The sequence below is a fragment of the Cervus elaphus genome, chromosome 33, assembly GCF_910594005.1.
Source record: "Cervus elaphus chromosome 33, mCerEla1.1, whole genome shotgun sequence".
Taxonomy (NCBI): Eukaryota; Metazoa; Chordata; class Mammalia; order Artiodactyla; family Cervidae; genus Cervus; species Cervus elaphus.
Genome location: NC_057847.1, coordinates 29139536 through 29154267, shown reverse-complemented (window position 1 = coordinate 29154267; position 14732 = coordinate 29139536). Strand labels below are relative to the sequence as shown.

The 14732-nt window shown below is 38.2% G+C and overlaps 1 protein-coding gene across 1 annotated transcript in view; it reads left to right on the top strand.

The window, feature by feature from the left end:
* MYO3B (myosin IIIB) overlaps positions 1–14732 on the top strand; it is a 405543-nt gene that overhangs the window by 254894 nt on the left and 135917 nt on the right. The gene's annotated exons all lie outside the window — the stretch shown is intronic.

Genomic DNA, 14732 nt, shown 5'->3' with positions numbered 1-14732 from the left:
AAGGATATAATGGGTATAATGACTTTTTTTTTGGGTAGCAGATGGTGGCCAGCTGTTCTCTCTTTATTAAAGGCCAAACATGAAGGGAAAAAATTAAAATAAAAGGGACTTATGGTAAATATGGGAAAGAAGTTAATAAACTAAATCTGGATTTTTATACACATTAAAGGGAAATGGGCAATTGGGAGTAATTATCAGATTATTCAGGCCAAAATAGCTCAGTTTCCTCTATTATCTACATAATAGAAAATTATTATTATGGATTGACTTGTTCAGATAATTGTCCTGTATTTTGGGTGTCTGAGTAGACAATCTGGGTGGTCACTGATAGAAATTTAGGGTTCCTCAGGGGATATTTTAAAATATGAAAAGAACTGATACTCTTTTGCCATATGACTAAGAATGTTTCTACTTAGATGGAGGAGATACTAATCAAACCTGGCCAAATCAATATTTGACCAGGATTTGGGCCCATTGTGATTAAATCATAACAATTTTTTCTTAATATTTGAAATTTAATTTCAAATTGTAAAAATAGTATATGAATACCTTTTCCTCTAAAACTTTAAAATATTATATGTTAGGCTAAAGTCTTTCTTTCTGCATCTCTAATTCCATTTCCCAGTATCTGCATTATGTCTCTCCTCTAGAGTAGCCACTGCTATTTTCAGGGTAGTTTTATCCTTTCAGAATACACACACACAAATTCCAGGAGAGAAACTGATGAGAAAAGAAAAACCCCTAAATTTTCAGCTTAACTTGAATCACACTTTATACCATTTGGCAACTTGCTTTCCTATTTAACAATAGGTATTAGAGATAAATTCATGGTGTTCTGTAGCTCTGATTCCTTTTAGCTTCATTATTGAAATCTGTGACATTTATTTAGCCATTCCTCTCCTTGTGGATATTGACATAGTGTCCAACTGTTTGCCAACAAGGCTCAATAAACAATCCTAAATATTAAACATGTGTGAGAAAGTCTTTAGCGTGGATTTTAAGTGATTGCCCTTTCCAAGAAAAAGTGAAGTGCTCCAGAAGGTCATTTGGGCCTAAAAAAGAAAAAAGATGACAGCTATAGGAGCCAGTTTCTTTCATCAGATAGACTGGATCACCTTAGGCAAGCCACCTGACTTCCATAGGATTCTGTTTCTCCAAATCAGTGATTTTCAATTTTCTCCCACATCAGACTATCCCGGATGGCTAATTTGTTCAAACACAGATTGCTGAGCCCTAGAGTCTCTGCTTCAGTGGGGAGGTATATGTGCAAGTTTCCAGGTGACGCTGCTACTGTAGGAGACTTCCAACTTACCCAAATGTAATAACAATAACCCAGAATTTGTGACAATAGCCGTACTGGGTTAACGTAGACATCAGTTCTAAAATCCCAGGAGTAGTTCTATAGGCCAGAGGACAATTCAACAAAGACTCTATTGGAAGGATCCTTAAAGGGTCATTCAATTCAAGTACATAGCTTAAAACTAGAATTTCTTTGGCAACGTGCTTGGCCTTGTCAGTCTGCTTCCTCCTGAAAAGCTCTGGGTCTGAGAATTTACTCTTTGGCTCCTGAGAGTAAATGTTTTCAGATGTTTGATCACAACCATGTCATTCCTAACCTTGACCAAAACCAGCCTTCAGGAGACTCCTATGCAGCCATCCGAATTCTTCCCTCTGGACGTAAGACAACAAATCAGCTGCGTTCTCCACTTAAACTTAAGTCAGCTATTATGGTCCCCTGAGTCAGTGGTTCTCAAATTCTACTGTGTATCAAAATCTCCATAGGAGCTTGTTAAAATAGAGATCTTGAGCCCTGACCCAGAGATTCTGATTTTGTATCTGGAGTCTGGCCCAGGAATCCACATCTTTTATGAAATCTCCACATGGATCTGATGAAGGTGGTCTGACAGTTTAAGGGACTGAGTTCAGGCCACACTACCCCAAACTACAACACGTGGCATATTGAATATTTTCAACTGAAGGAATTTGAGAAATGGTGTCTATAGAAAGGACTTCCTGACCTTCCATGAAGCAAGCCACAGAACTGTCTTGTGTGAGATTTTTCTCTCACCACAGTTAAGAGTTTAGATTTTTCTTGCTCTTTCTAGGTCTATAGTTCTTCCTTGCTAGTTTGTAGCAATTTGAGAGTCCTAAACATCACCTTGGAGAAAGCAATGGCAACCCACTCCAGTACTCTTGTCTGGAAAATCCCATGGATGGAGAAGCCTGGTAGGCTGCAGTCCATGGGGTCGCGAAGAGTTGGACATGACTGAGTGACTTCACTTTCACTTTTCACTTTCATGCATTGGAGAAGGAAATGGCAACCCACTCCAGTGTTCTTGCCTGGAGAATCCCAGGGACGGGGGAGCCTGGTAGGCTGACGTCTCTGGGGTCGCACAGAGTCGGACACAACTGAAGTGACTTAGCAGCAGCAGCAAGCATCACCTAACTGAAGCAGAAGATGTTAAGAAAAGGTGGCAAGAATACACAGAAGAACTATACAGATAAAATCTTAATGTCCCAGATAATCACGATGGTGTCATCACTCACCTAAAGCCAGACATCTTGGAGTGTGTGAAGTCAAGTGACCCTTAGGAAGCATCACTACGAACAAAGCTAGTGGAGGTGATAGAATTCCCTGAGCTATTTCAAATCCTAAAAGATGATGCTTTGAAAGTGCTGCACTCAATATGCCAGCAAAGGAAAGACTCAGCAGTGGCCACCGGACTGAAAAAGGTTAGTTTTCATTCCAATCCCTAAGAAAGGCAATGCCAAAGAATGTTCAAACTACTGCACAGTTGCACTCATCTCACACACTAGCAAAGTAATGCTCGAAATTCTCTATATGAGGCTTCAACAGTATGTAAAGCAAAAACTTCCAGATGTTCAAGCTGGATTTAGAAAAGGTGGAGGAACCAGAGATCAAATTTCCAACATCTGTTGGATCATCGAAAAAGCAAGAGAGTTCCAGAAAAATATCTACTTCTGCTTTATTGACTATGCCAAAGCTGTTGACTGTGTGGATCACAACAAACTGTGGAAAAGTCTTCAAGAGATGGAATACCAGACCACCTAACCTGCCTCCTGAGAAATCTGTATGCAGGTCACGAAGCAATAGTTAGAATCAGACATGGAAAAACAGACTGGTTCCAAATCGGGAAAGGAGTATGACAAGGCTGTATATTGTCACCCTGCTTATTTAACTTATATGCAGAGTACATCATGCGAATGCTGGGCTGGATGAAACACAAGCTGGAATCAGGATTGCTGGGAGAAGTATCAATAACCTCAGCTATGCAGATGACACCACCCTTATGGCAGAAAGTGAAGAGGAACTGAAGAGCCTCTTGATGAAAGTGAAAGAGGAGAGTGGAAAAAAGCTGGCTTAAAACTCAACATTCAGAAAACAAAGATGATGGCATCTGGTCCCATCACTTTATGGCAAATAGATGGGGAAACAGTGACAGATTTTATTTGGGGGGGGGGCTCTAAAATCACTGCAGATTGTGACTACAGCCATGAAATTAAAAGACACGTGCTCCTTGGAAGAAAAGCTATGAACAACCTAGACAGCATATTGAAAAGCAGAGACATTACTTTGCCCACAAAGGTCCATCTAATCAAAGCTATGGTTTTTCCAGTAGTCATGTATGGATGTGAGAGTTGGACCATAAAGAAGGCTGAACACATAAGAATTGATGCTTTTGAACGGTGGTGTTGGAGAAGACTCTTGAGATCCCTTAGACTGTAAGGAAATCAAACTAGTCAATCCTAAAGGAAATCAATCTTAAATATTCTTTGGAAGGACCGATGCTGAAGCTGAGGCTTCAATACTTTGACCACTTGATGTGAAGAACTGACTCATTTGAAAAGACCCTGATGCTGGGAAAGATTGAAGGCAGGAAGAGAAGGGGATGACAGAGATGAGATGGTTGGATGGCATCACCGACTCAATGGACATGAGTTTGAGCAAACTCTGGGAGTTGGTGATGGACAGGGAAGCCTGGCATGCTGTGGTCCATGGGGTTGCAAAGAGTTAGACATGACTGAGTGGCTGAACTGAACTGAACTGAAGCATCACCTTCTACTGGACTTCAAAGATCTATGAGAATCTTCAAGCTGTGACTAGACTTCCAATGGACTCATCAGTGCTTAACCCCACCTGGACCCTGGAGCCTCCTCAGATGTCCGTCAAAGAAAATTTCCAAGAAGTTTCAGCTGCCTCTTAACCTGTCTCTGAAGTATTTATAAAGAATCTTAGTAACTCGCCTCTCAACTCTAGTACCAAATTCTCTTCTCTTCTACCAAAATATCCACCTCAATAGGATGGACAGAGACTTAGTAAAGGCATACTCTATAGGAGGAGAAGAATGAGGACATTGTTAACTGCTCACAAAGAAAAGATAGAAAGGATGATTCAGATTATGAAATAGTACTATGGAAACCAATCTCCCCTGACTCAGAGAGAACTACCTTTGGCAGAAGGTAGTTGAGACTCAATCTCTGGAAAGATTTAAATGTAGCTGTCATTATTACCTGTACATAGAGATCCTTCTGAGGATACGCTCATGGAGAATAATTATGACATAGAGTCAGTTGAGCCATAAACTTTGTTCTTGTACTGTTTTTTTCTTTCTAGTAATTTTAGGATCATTATTAAGCAGCCTGGGAAAGCTACTCTGCACTAGGGACAGACTGTGTGCCAGTATTGTAATACCTGTGATATAAGTTCTGTGATGTCTTTTTTTCTTACATCTCTTTTCTACCTTGATACAGAAACTTGTATTTGGGTGACTTGAATATATTTTAGTTCCACCTCTTGATTTGGCACAAAGAAGCACTAATAGGTCTCAAGTATTACCTGTTTTGGGGCTTCCCAGGTGGCTTAGTGGTAAAGAATTTGCTTGCCAATGCAAAAGATGCAGTAGATGCCAGTTCAATCCCTGAGTCAGGAAGATCTCCTGGAGAAGGAAATGGCAACCCACTCCAGTATTTTTGCCTGGAGAAACCCATGGACAGAGGAGCTTGGGGGGCTATAGACCATGGGATCGCAAAAGTTGAGCATGACTGAATGACTAAGCATGCACATTGTTTTGAAAGTCTGAAGTTGGTAAGATGAAACCCAATATCAAGAATTTGAAACAGATTAACTTGTATGGAAGGAAAGTAAAGAAAACATTGGGTGATGTGGCCAGAGCATAATTAGAGAAAGGTGTATTAACTAAATTATCTGGTTTTCAAAAATTTGAACTGTAATAAAACTTTTGATGTGCTATTTCAATTTTCATTAGTAAATAAATGTATATTATTATATGTAAATGTATATTTATAGTAAATAAATGTATAGAGAAAGAGTTGGTCACCACTGAGCAACTAACACACTGATAGAGAATCTTATTAAAATTTGAAACATATTTGAGTACCTTACCAAAAGACTGTCTTGTGAAAGGTACCCTTGTTAGACCTAGAGAAAATAAACATCCTTATCAATGAAGACAAAGGGACACAAAAAGACAAAGAGCAGAATCTGAACAGACAGGCCTTGCTAAGTTTCTCCCAGTTTACTATACTTAGCTCATCCCCTGTCTTATCACACATTTCCACAGCTCTCCACTCTTCATCACACCCAGCGTAAAAACACTCACATCTAATCATTTCTTCATGTCTTCCTTATGAAGTCTCCTGTGTTACATAAAACTTGTGTGAATAGATTTGAATGCTTTTCTTCTGTGAATCTGGTATGTGAAAGTCTAATTCTCAGACCCCCGACAGGGAGGGACCCTAAGAGAGTCAAAACTTTTTCCTCCCATATAAGACCCTGTTAAATTTTTTGTTTCTCAGTTTGAAGCCCCCAATGTCTTTACCAGTTCCTCAAATAACATGGTTTGAGTTCCCTCACCATCCTGGTTGCTAAAGGCTGCCTGCCAAAATATATCCCCAAATATACTAATGAACCCTCTCTACCCTGATTTGCTATTCTTCATAGTCCTTGTTCCTACTCAAAATGATGTCCTTTGTGTACTTGTTAATGTTTGTTACCCCCACTGGAATGGAAGCTTTGTGAGGGTGGGGAAATGGTCTGCTTTGCTCACTCATGTCATTCCAGCTCTTCCATCAGTATCTGGCACATTAATAGGTCCTAAATGAAGTTTTATTTAATGAACAAATGAGTAGTGCGTGCTCAGTCACTTTAGTCGCGTCTGACTCTTTGCGACCCTATGGACTGTAACCCGCCAGGCTCCTCTATCCATGGGGATTCTCCAGGCAAGCGTACTGGAGTGGGTTGCCATGCCCTCCTCCAGAGGATCTTCCCAACCCAGGGATCAAACCTGCATCTCTTATAACTCCTGCATTACAGGTAGATTTTACCACTAGTGCTGCCTGATAAGCCCAAACAAATGAGTAGAGAGGGGATGAAAAGTCAATTAAATTTAGAAAGTGATGAATAGTAATAACATGGTTATATCAGAGCTCTGGAAGTATACAGAATGAATGACCCATCCTAAAGGAAGTTACTTGTTTAAAGTTTTTTTCTTGAAAAAGGAAAGTAAAATTGTTTGTATAATTAACCTTTTTTAAAATGTCTCACTCTTGACTTAGATAGTGTACATCTTCATTTAGAATATAGATGTTTTGCTTGCCTTTGAGAGCAAAATTCAAACCAGAGCAATGAAAAGCAGAGCTCATTCAGTATAGGTTGGGATTTCAAAAGCATCTTTAAGAGAGGCACATCCTTCTCAAACAACATAAAGATGCAGGAGGAGAATGATTAAGGTAAGAGGTACAGATTAAAAATGTCAGGCATAACATAAATAAGTGATCTCCAATGCTAATACAATTTTTACCTAAATTAGATACTCTTAGTGTTTTTGTTTTTTTTCTCTTCCTTTCCCATTCTAGGCATATGGCTAATCATTAGGAAAAACTAGAAGAATTAAATTCATTATATATATTGTTAGAAGATGTCATTGTCAGAAGACTGTTGAAAACAAGAGGAAAATTTCAGCCACATGAGTAATTAAGGAAATACAAATTAAAACCAGTGAAATACCACTTCATACCTATTTTGGCAGTAATCAGTAAATCTGACAATCTCCAGGGTTGCATGGATAGAGGGCAGCTGGACTCTTGTACTCCACTGTTGAGGCTATAAATTGGTGTGATCACTTTGGAAAATAACTTGATTTTTTCAGTAAGTTCCAAAATGAACCTATTGCACTAACCGGTATTTGCACTTCAGAGGTGGAAGAGTGGCAGTATTTCTGAGCACACTAGACCTTTTAGGATTGGTTGGTAGCACCAGGTCTACCTAGGTATGAGGACTTCCTGCCTCCACTTCCTCATGTGTTTGTGCTCGTTTGGGTCAAAACTCCATAGCCTGAATTTCTCGACTTCTTTCTTCCTCTTGTTTAAAGGTAATTTTCAGAAGATATAATCGTGACTTACATACAGATATAAAAATGAACGTGTTTAAAGAATTTATTTTATCCACATGATATGAGGGAACCAGACAGATGTTATAATCAGTTCAAAGGAAAAGTCAAACCAGCACAGGCTTATATAAAGTAAAGGAATGTTAAGATGAATCATGAATAGGAACACCACTGGTTTTTCCACAGTGGAGAAGAAGTCAATTAAAATTACCACCAGAATGGACAGAATTTATGTATCTATCAGTTACCTACAATTTAGAAAGAGTTGCGAAATAGCTCAAAGAAGATGAACCAGGGCTGGAATCTGATAACCCTGGAGAATATGCTAAAGACAATGTAGTTTTCCATTGAAACAGCAACACCTTACTGATACACTAGTGCAAATAGAGTATTATTTGGATCATGTGTCAAGGAGTGCCTGACAGCTGATTTTTAGATGTAGGTAATAAATACTTCTAAGTCAAGTCCCAATATTCCAGATCACTGTAGACACTCCAGTTAGCTGGAAAGTGCTGGAGGATCAAAGGTCCCTGTTAGAGAGACAATGATACTACCTATGCATATAATAATAGCTAAGAGTAAACACAGGTTGTGAAAGTGAAGTCGCTCAGTCGTGTCCAACTCTTTGCGACTCCATGGACTTTTGCCTACCAGGCTCCTCTATCCATGGGATTTTTCAGGCAAGAATACTGGAGTGGGTTGCCATTTCCTTCTCCAGGAGTTCTTCCCGACCCAGAGATTGAACCTGGGTCTTCCGCATTGTAGGCAGGGAAGTCTCTGGTGGCTCATCTAAACACAGGTTAGATGAGTATAAAGAAGCCTGAACTTGGGATTAGAAGACCTGGCAAAGCCTCAGCTCTAATTCTAAGTTTGTGGCCTTGAAGCCAGTTGCTCTGGCTCTCTGGCTTTCTCCCAGGCATTCTCCTCTAAACAAAGTAAGAATTTTTATTGATGAGTCTAAATTCCCTTCAGGATCTAAATGTTTATTAGATGAGCCAGCTAATCCCCTGCACAGATGGCCCTGCAACAATGCCCAGGCACGGAGAGTTTTGACACAGGACAGGGAAGATCTGTTTGTGAACATGAGGAGGAACAGCTGCATTTGAATGTCCTGGACCCCCAGTGTGTGGTACACAAACCCAACATCTGTGGGAAACTTGGGGAGTTCAGTGACAAAGGGGGAAGAAATGAGAGAGAGGAAAGGAAGTTACTAAAAAACAACCTTCTACCAAACTCATGGGTTTGCGCAAGACTTGCCTCTACCATTAATAGGAAGTTTATTACCACAGTTGGCTCTATCTCCACTCCATGTTTAAATAACAGCAAAAAGGAACTGGGACTATATTAGATTTCACCAGAGAAACCGACTTATAGTATGTGTGTGTATTTATATATACAGATATAGATTTGTCTCTCTCTCAAGGAGAAATTGATTTAAGTAATCAGCTCATGTAGTTGTGGGGGCTGGCAAGTTAGAAATCTGCAGGCTAGAAATTCCAGCAGGAGTTGATGTAGTCTTGTGTCCAAAGGCAGCATGGTGATAAAATTCCGTACTTCTCAGGGGACCACAGACTTTTAAGGCTTTCAACTGATTGGATGAGGCTCACTGCATTATGAAGGGTAATGTGCTTTACTCAAATATTAGCAATATTAAATCTTCTGACTCAGAAATATAATATCTCTCTCCATCTATTTAGGTCTTCTTTAATTTTTCTTAGCTGATGTTTTATGATTTTCAGTGCACAGGTCTTTTTTTTTCTGGAGCTAATTAAACTTTATTAAACAATATTTGAAAAAAAGACCAAAGTTAAAAAAAAAAAAAAGGCTGAATCTCCAAATCACCTGTAGACAACAGAAACACTATACACTGTTCCTTTCAGATCTACACTGGCCCTCTACTGTGTAGAACTCTGGCTGTTGTCTTCAAACAAAGACTGAAGAAATGGCATTTATTGTCAGATTTATCACTATTGTATTTCACATTTTTAAATGTTATAAATGATATAGTTTTTCAGTCTCATCTGACTCTTTGCTATGCCATGGACTGCAGCATGACAGGCTTCCCTGTCCCTCACTATCTCCCACTTTGCACAAACTCATGTTGACTGAATCAGTGATGCTATTTAACCATCTCATCTTCTGCTCCCCACTTTTCTTCTGCTTTCAATCTTTCCCAGCATAAGGATCTTTTCCAATGAGTTGGCTCATCAGGTGGCCAAAGTAGTGGAGATTCAGCTTCAGCACTAATTCTTCCAATGAATATTCAGAGTTGATTTCCTTTAGGATTGACTGGTTTGATCTCCTTGCAGTCCAAGAGACTCTCAAGAGTCTTCTCCAGCACCTCAGTTGTGAAGCATCAATTCTTCAGCGCTCAGCCTTCTTTATGGTCCAACTCTCACATCTGTACATGATTACTGGAAAAACCATAGCTTTGACCATACGGACCATTGTCGGCAAAGTGATGTGTCTGCTTTTTAATATGCTGTCTAGGTTTGTCATAACTTTTCTTCCAAGGAGCAAGCGTCTTTTAATTTCATGGCTGCAGTCACCATCTGCAGTGATTTTGGAGCCCAAGAAAATCAAGTCTGTCACTGTTACCATTTTTCCCCCATCTATTTGCCCCGAAGTGATGGGGCCGGATGCTGTGATCTTGGTTTTGATCTGTAGCCTATAACTTTACTAAATTCACTTATTAGCTCTGGTAGGATTTTTTGTTTGTTTCATAGATTCCATTGGATTTTCTACATAGATAATGTGTCATCTTCAAATTAAGACAGTTCTACTATTCCATTCTTATAGAGATACCTTTTATTTCTTTCTCTTGTTTGCAATGGCTGAAACTTTTACAATGCTGAATAGAAGTGGTAACGATGGACATCCTTTATTTGCTCCTAAACTTAGGGGAATAGTATTCAGTCTTCCACCATTAAATGTGGTGTTAGCTGTAGGGTCTTCATAGATACTTTGTTTTTTCAGATTGAGGAAATTCCCTTGAATTGAGCTTGTTGAAAAGTTTCTTTTTTTTTTTTTTTTTTCAATTAGTGTTGGATGTTGGATTTTGTCAAATCCTTTTCCTCATTTAGTAGGATCATATGTTTTTTCTCCTTTATCTTGTTAACATGACAAAGTTTGTGCATGTATGCTAAGTCGCTCCAGTTGTGTCCGACTCTTTGTGACCCTGTGGACTATAGTCCACCAGGCTCCTCCTTCCATGGGATTCTCCAGGCAAGAATACTGGAGTGGGTTGCTGTGCCCTCCTCCGACCCAAGGATCAAACCCGCGTCTCTTACATCTACTGCATTGGCAGCAGGTTCTTTACCACTAGGCCCACCTGGGAGGCCCCCAAAGTTGTTTCTAATATTCCCTTATTGTACTTTTAATATTTGTAGAATCAATAGAATATCACTAATCTCATACCTTTGTTTTCTTTCCTTTTCCTAACCTGTATGGCTAAAGGTTTACCAATTTCATTAACCTTCTCAAATAACACCTTTCAATTTCATTCAGTGTCTCTTCTTTATTTCAATGATTTTTCACTATGGTCTTTATTTCCTTTCTTTTGCTGATTTTGGGTTTTACTTGTTCTTTTCCTAATATATGTTAGAGGCTGAACTCATGTATTTGAGACCATTCTTCTTTTTTGTTATAGGTGTTTAATGGTATACATTTCTAAATACTACTACTTTTGCAGTATCCCACAAATTTTTGACAGGTTGTGTTTTCTTATACATTTGATCAATTTGATTTCTCTTTTGATTTCTTCTTTGATACATGGGTTATTTTTTCATAGAAGTCTGTTCATAAATATTTGGGAATTTTCCAGGTATCTTGTTGATTTCTAATTTAATTCGGCTATGAACAGAGAATGTACTTTGTGTGACTAAGTCATAGGTTTTTTTTGCCCAGCATATAGCCTATTGTGGTAGGTGTTTCATACGTAATTGAAAAGAAAATGTGTTCTATTATTTTTAGCTGGAATTTTCTATAAATGTCGGTTAGGTTAGGTTGGTTATTCAAACCTTTCATATCCTTGATGATTTTTTTTTTTGGTCTACTTGTCCTACCAATTATTGGAAGAGGGTACTGAATTCTCTGACTATAATTGTGTACTATTAACAAGACACAATTAACAGCATTAGCACCTGTGGCATTAATACTTTTAGGCTCATGTATTTTCAAGCTATGTTTTTAAGTGAAAAAATGCTTAGAATTTTTAGTTTTTTTGATGAGTTGACCTATTTATCACTATGAAATAAACTTCTTTATCCCTCATAGTATTTATTTGCTCTGAAATCTACTTTGTTTATATTAATATAACCAGTCCAGTTTTAATTTGACTAGTATTAGTATGGTATGTCTTTTTCTTTTACTTTTAACTTATTTTATATTTGTGCATTTTTTGATAAGAGTTGATGATTCAGAGAGATTCTTTGCAGTGGTTTAAAGATATGGCCACAAATTGCTTGATACTTAAATCCCTTTAAGAGGTAAAACTTAAATTCTCTCATTAAATGTAATCTGGACTTAGTGACTTGCTTCTTATGAGTAGAAGAATATGGAAGAAGTGATGGTGTATCACATCTAAGCCTCAGTCATAAAAGGCATTACAGATTCCTTCTTGCTTTTTCTCTTGGATCCCTTGTTCTGGTGAAACCACCTTCTGTTACGAAGATACTGAAATAGTCATCTGAAGAGGCCTATGTAGCATGGAACTGAGAAGCATCCTGTCAATAGACAGAAAGAAACTAAGGGTTTTTACCATTAGCCTTGTGATGGCACCATCTTAAAAATAGATACTCAAGCCTTTAGATGACTGAAGCCCTGGCCAACATCTTGACTGTAATCTCATGTAAGACCCTGAGCCAGAAATGCCCAGATAAGCTGCTCCTAAATTCCTGACCCTCACAAACTGTTAGACAGTAAATGGCTGCTCTTTAACCCATTAAGTTTCGAAGTTATTTGTTATGTAGTAACTGGTACATCTAGTTTAACTAGCTTAAAAACTCTTCCTTGAAAAATTTGTATTTCATACAATAAAACATTTTAGGCAGAAAACTAACATTTTTAGATAGAGATATTTTTCAACTGGATATTTACTCTTTTAATAACATATGTTTTAATAAGATATGATCTTGTAAAATTTATCACTTTCCATAGAGCTCTGAAATAGGGAAGGGCTCTTAGGTCATTGGAGGGCCAACAGGAACTATGTGGAACCCTTGGTACTATGTGCAATATGTTGTATCAAGAGCATTTTCCTGAGAAAAAATGTTCATAGCTTTTACCAGATTTTCATAGAGTCTTCCACCACCCTCCCCCCCACCAAAGAGTTAAGAACCACTTATCTGGTTCCCATTGCTCCCTGTGAAAATTCAGATACAAGTGACTTACCTATGGTTAGAGATGAAAGACCTTCTCACTTTTAACTCAAGGCTCAAACTCCAATCTGAGAGATGAGTTCTACCTATCAGAGATAGCTCAGGGCAGAACTGGTGAACAGCTCAGGATAGAACTCGTGAATAGAGAGATAGAACTGATCTTTATAATGTTCTCAAGTACTCAGACCCTCAAGACAAATCTTTACATGTATTATTTTGCTGTTGCATTGTCTCCTGCTTATTTAACTCATCAAGTTGCGTCAAGAAGGGGGTGGAATGGATCTCGAAAAGATGTCCCCTTGGTGGCAGACCTGTTATCTTTGTGCCTTTCATTTCATTTTTGCCCTTATATTGAAGTGTTGAAGCGTAGAGAAGCTCAGTCGAAGTGCTTGTTTGTCTTTTTTGTTTTTAACCGTATTATCTGTTAGAATACTCTGTGGAAAAAACACATTGTACTCATACTTCTCTGACCTGACTACTGTAGACATATCACTTAAATGCTTCCTTAATGTTTTTTGAAATCGTCACATCTTGACAGTACTGTTATCCATCTCTTTCTGAACTAAAAACTATATATGAATGTTATTATCATAATAAGAGATTTGAAGTGCTAAAAATCAAAGTTAATTTCTAATATTTATATTAATTCAAGATATATTCTGACTATTTAGAAATTGCTAAGAAGCATCCATGGATGCCCCCACAACAAGGATAAATCCTTGAATGGATAGTTAGAACACATCTTGTAATCTCACATACTGCATAGTTCTGGTCATTCATTAGATTCTCTTTAAATGTTTCATCACCAAGAGTATTGAGCAATCATCCTGAGCAAGCCTGTCTGATTAAGGCCAAGGAAGCCCTTAATCATATTATAAACATATAATCATGCCATATGTTATTTATAGCATATAGTCCATTTTATAAATGGCCAGGACTAAAGGAAAAGAGAGTAGGGAAGTCTTGCTTTTATCAATGACTTTTACATCTTAAGCTATCTGTACTTTACCTGTCCCAAAACATTCACCCCATAGAGATTTGCCATCTATTTCTACCATCCCCATGCACTCTAGTACACAATCTTTTTGTTTTAGCCAAAGCCAAATCCAAGAACCCATGACTCAAACTACAGTCCTTGAGAAACTAGGGCTAAAGAATATGTGCTGATGCCACGAACTGCCCAGACCTCAGCCTGACTCTTGGCTGTCCCTCCTCCCACCTAGCTCCAGGAACATGTGCTGTGAACAGGCTCCTGGGCTTGGCCAGATGACCTAGCATGGTCCTGGCCACCATTCAGGGGTTCTGAGAGAAAACTGCTTCTCTTCCTCAAAGGTGGAAACAGAGACTCAGAGTCTTAGAAACATTCTCAGAATCTCTGAATGCAAATGTTTTCAGCAAAATCAGCATTTGATCCTAACTTGTAAAACAATCTTGTAGCATAAAGATAAAGTTAAATGGCTCAAGTGCTAATCAAGTATGTTTATCTTTCCATAAACAGAAAGCATGGGAATATTTGGTAAGAGGAAAGGACATATTTTTTATTTTGGTGATTTTCTTAAAAAGTAAAAATGGCTCTACATTTTAAAGCAATTCTAAAATAACAGATCACCCTTGTCCGAGGAATGACAGGAAAATCCTCTGACAAAGAAATACTTCCAAGTGGTTGAATTTAATTACAGATGGCAACAAGGAGCAGAGGAAAGATGCTTGAAAGTTTTTAAAAGAAAAGCTAAGGTAAAGTTTTCTAAAAAGATAATATATTCAACATCATGTACATATATATGCATATACATGTATATAGACATACCTACGGACATATACATATACAAGCTTACATATATATATATACACACACACACACACATATATAAAATTTGGTCATGTTCTTTGAATCTACCCAGAAACTCTTTCATCTGAAAGTATG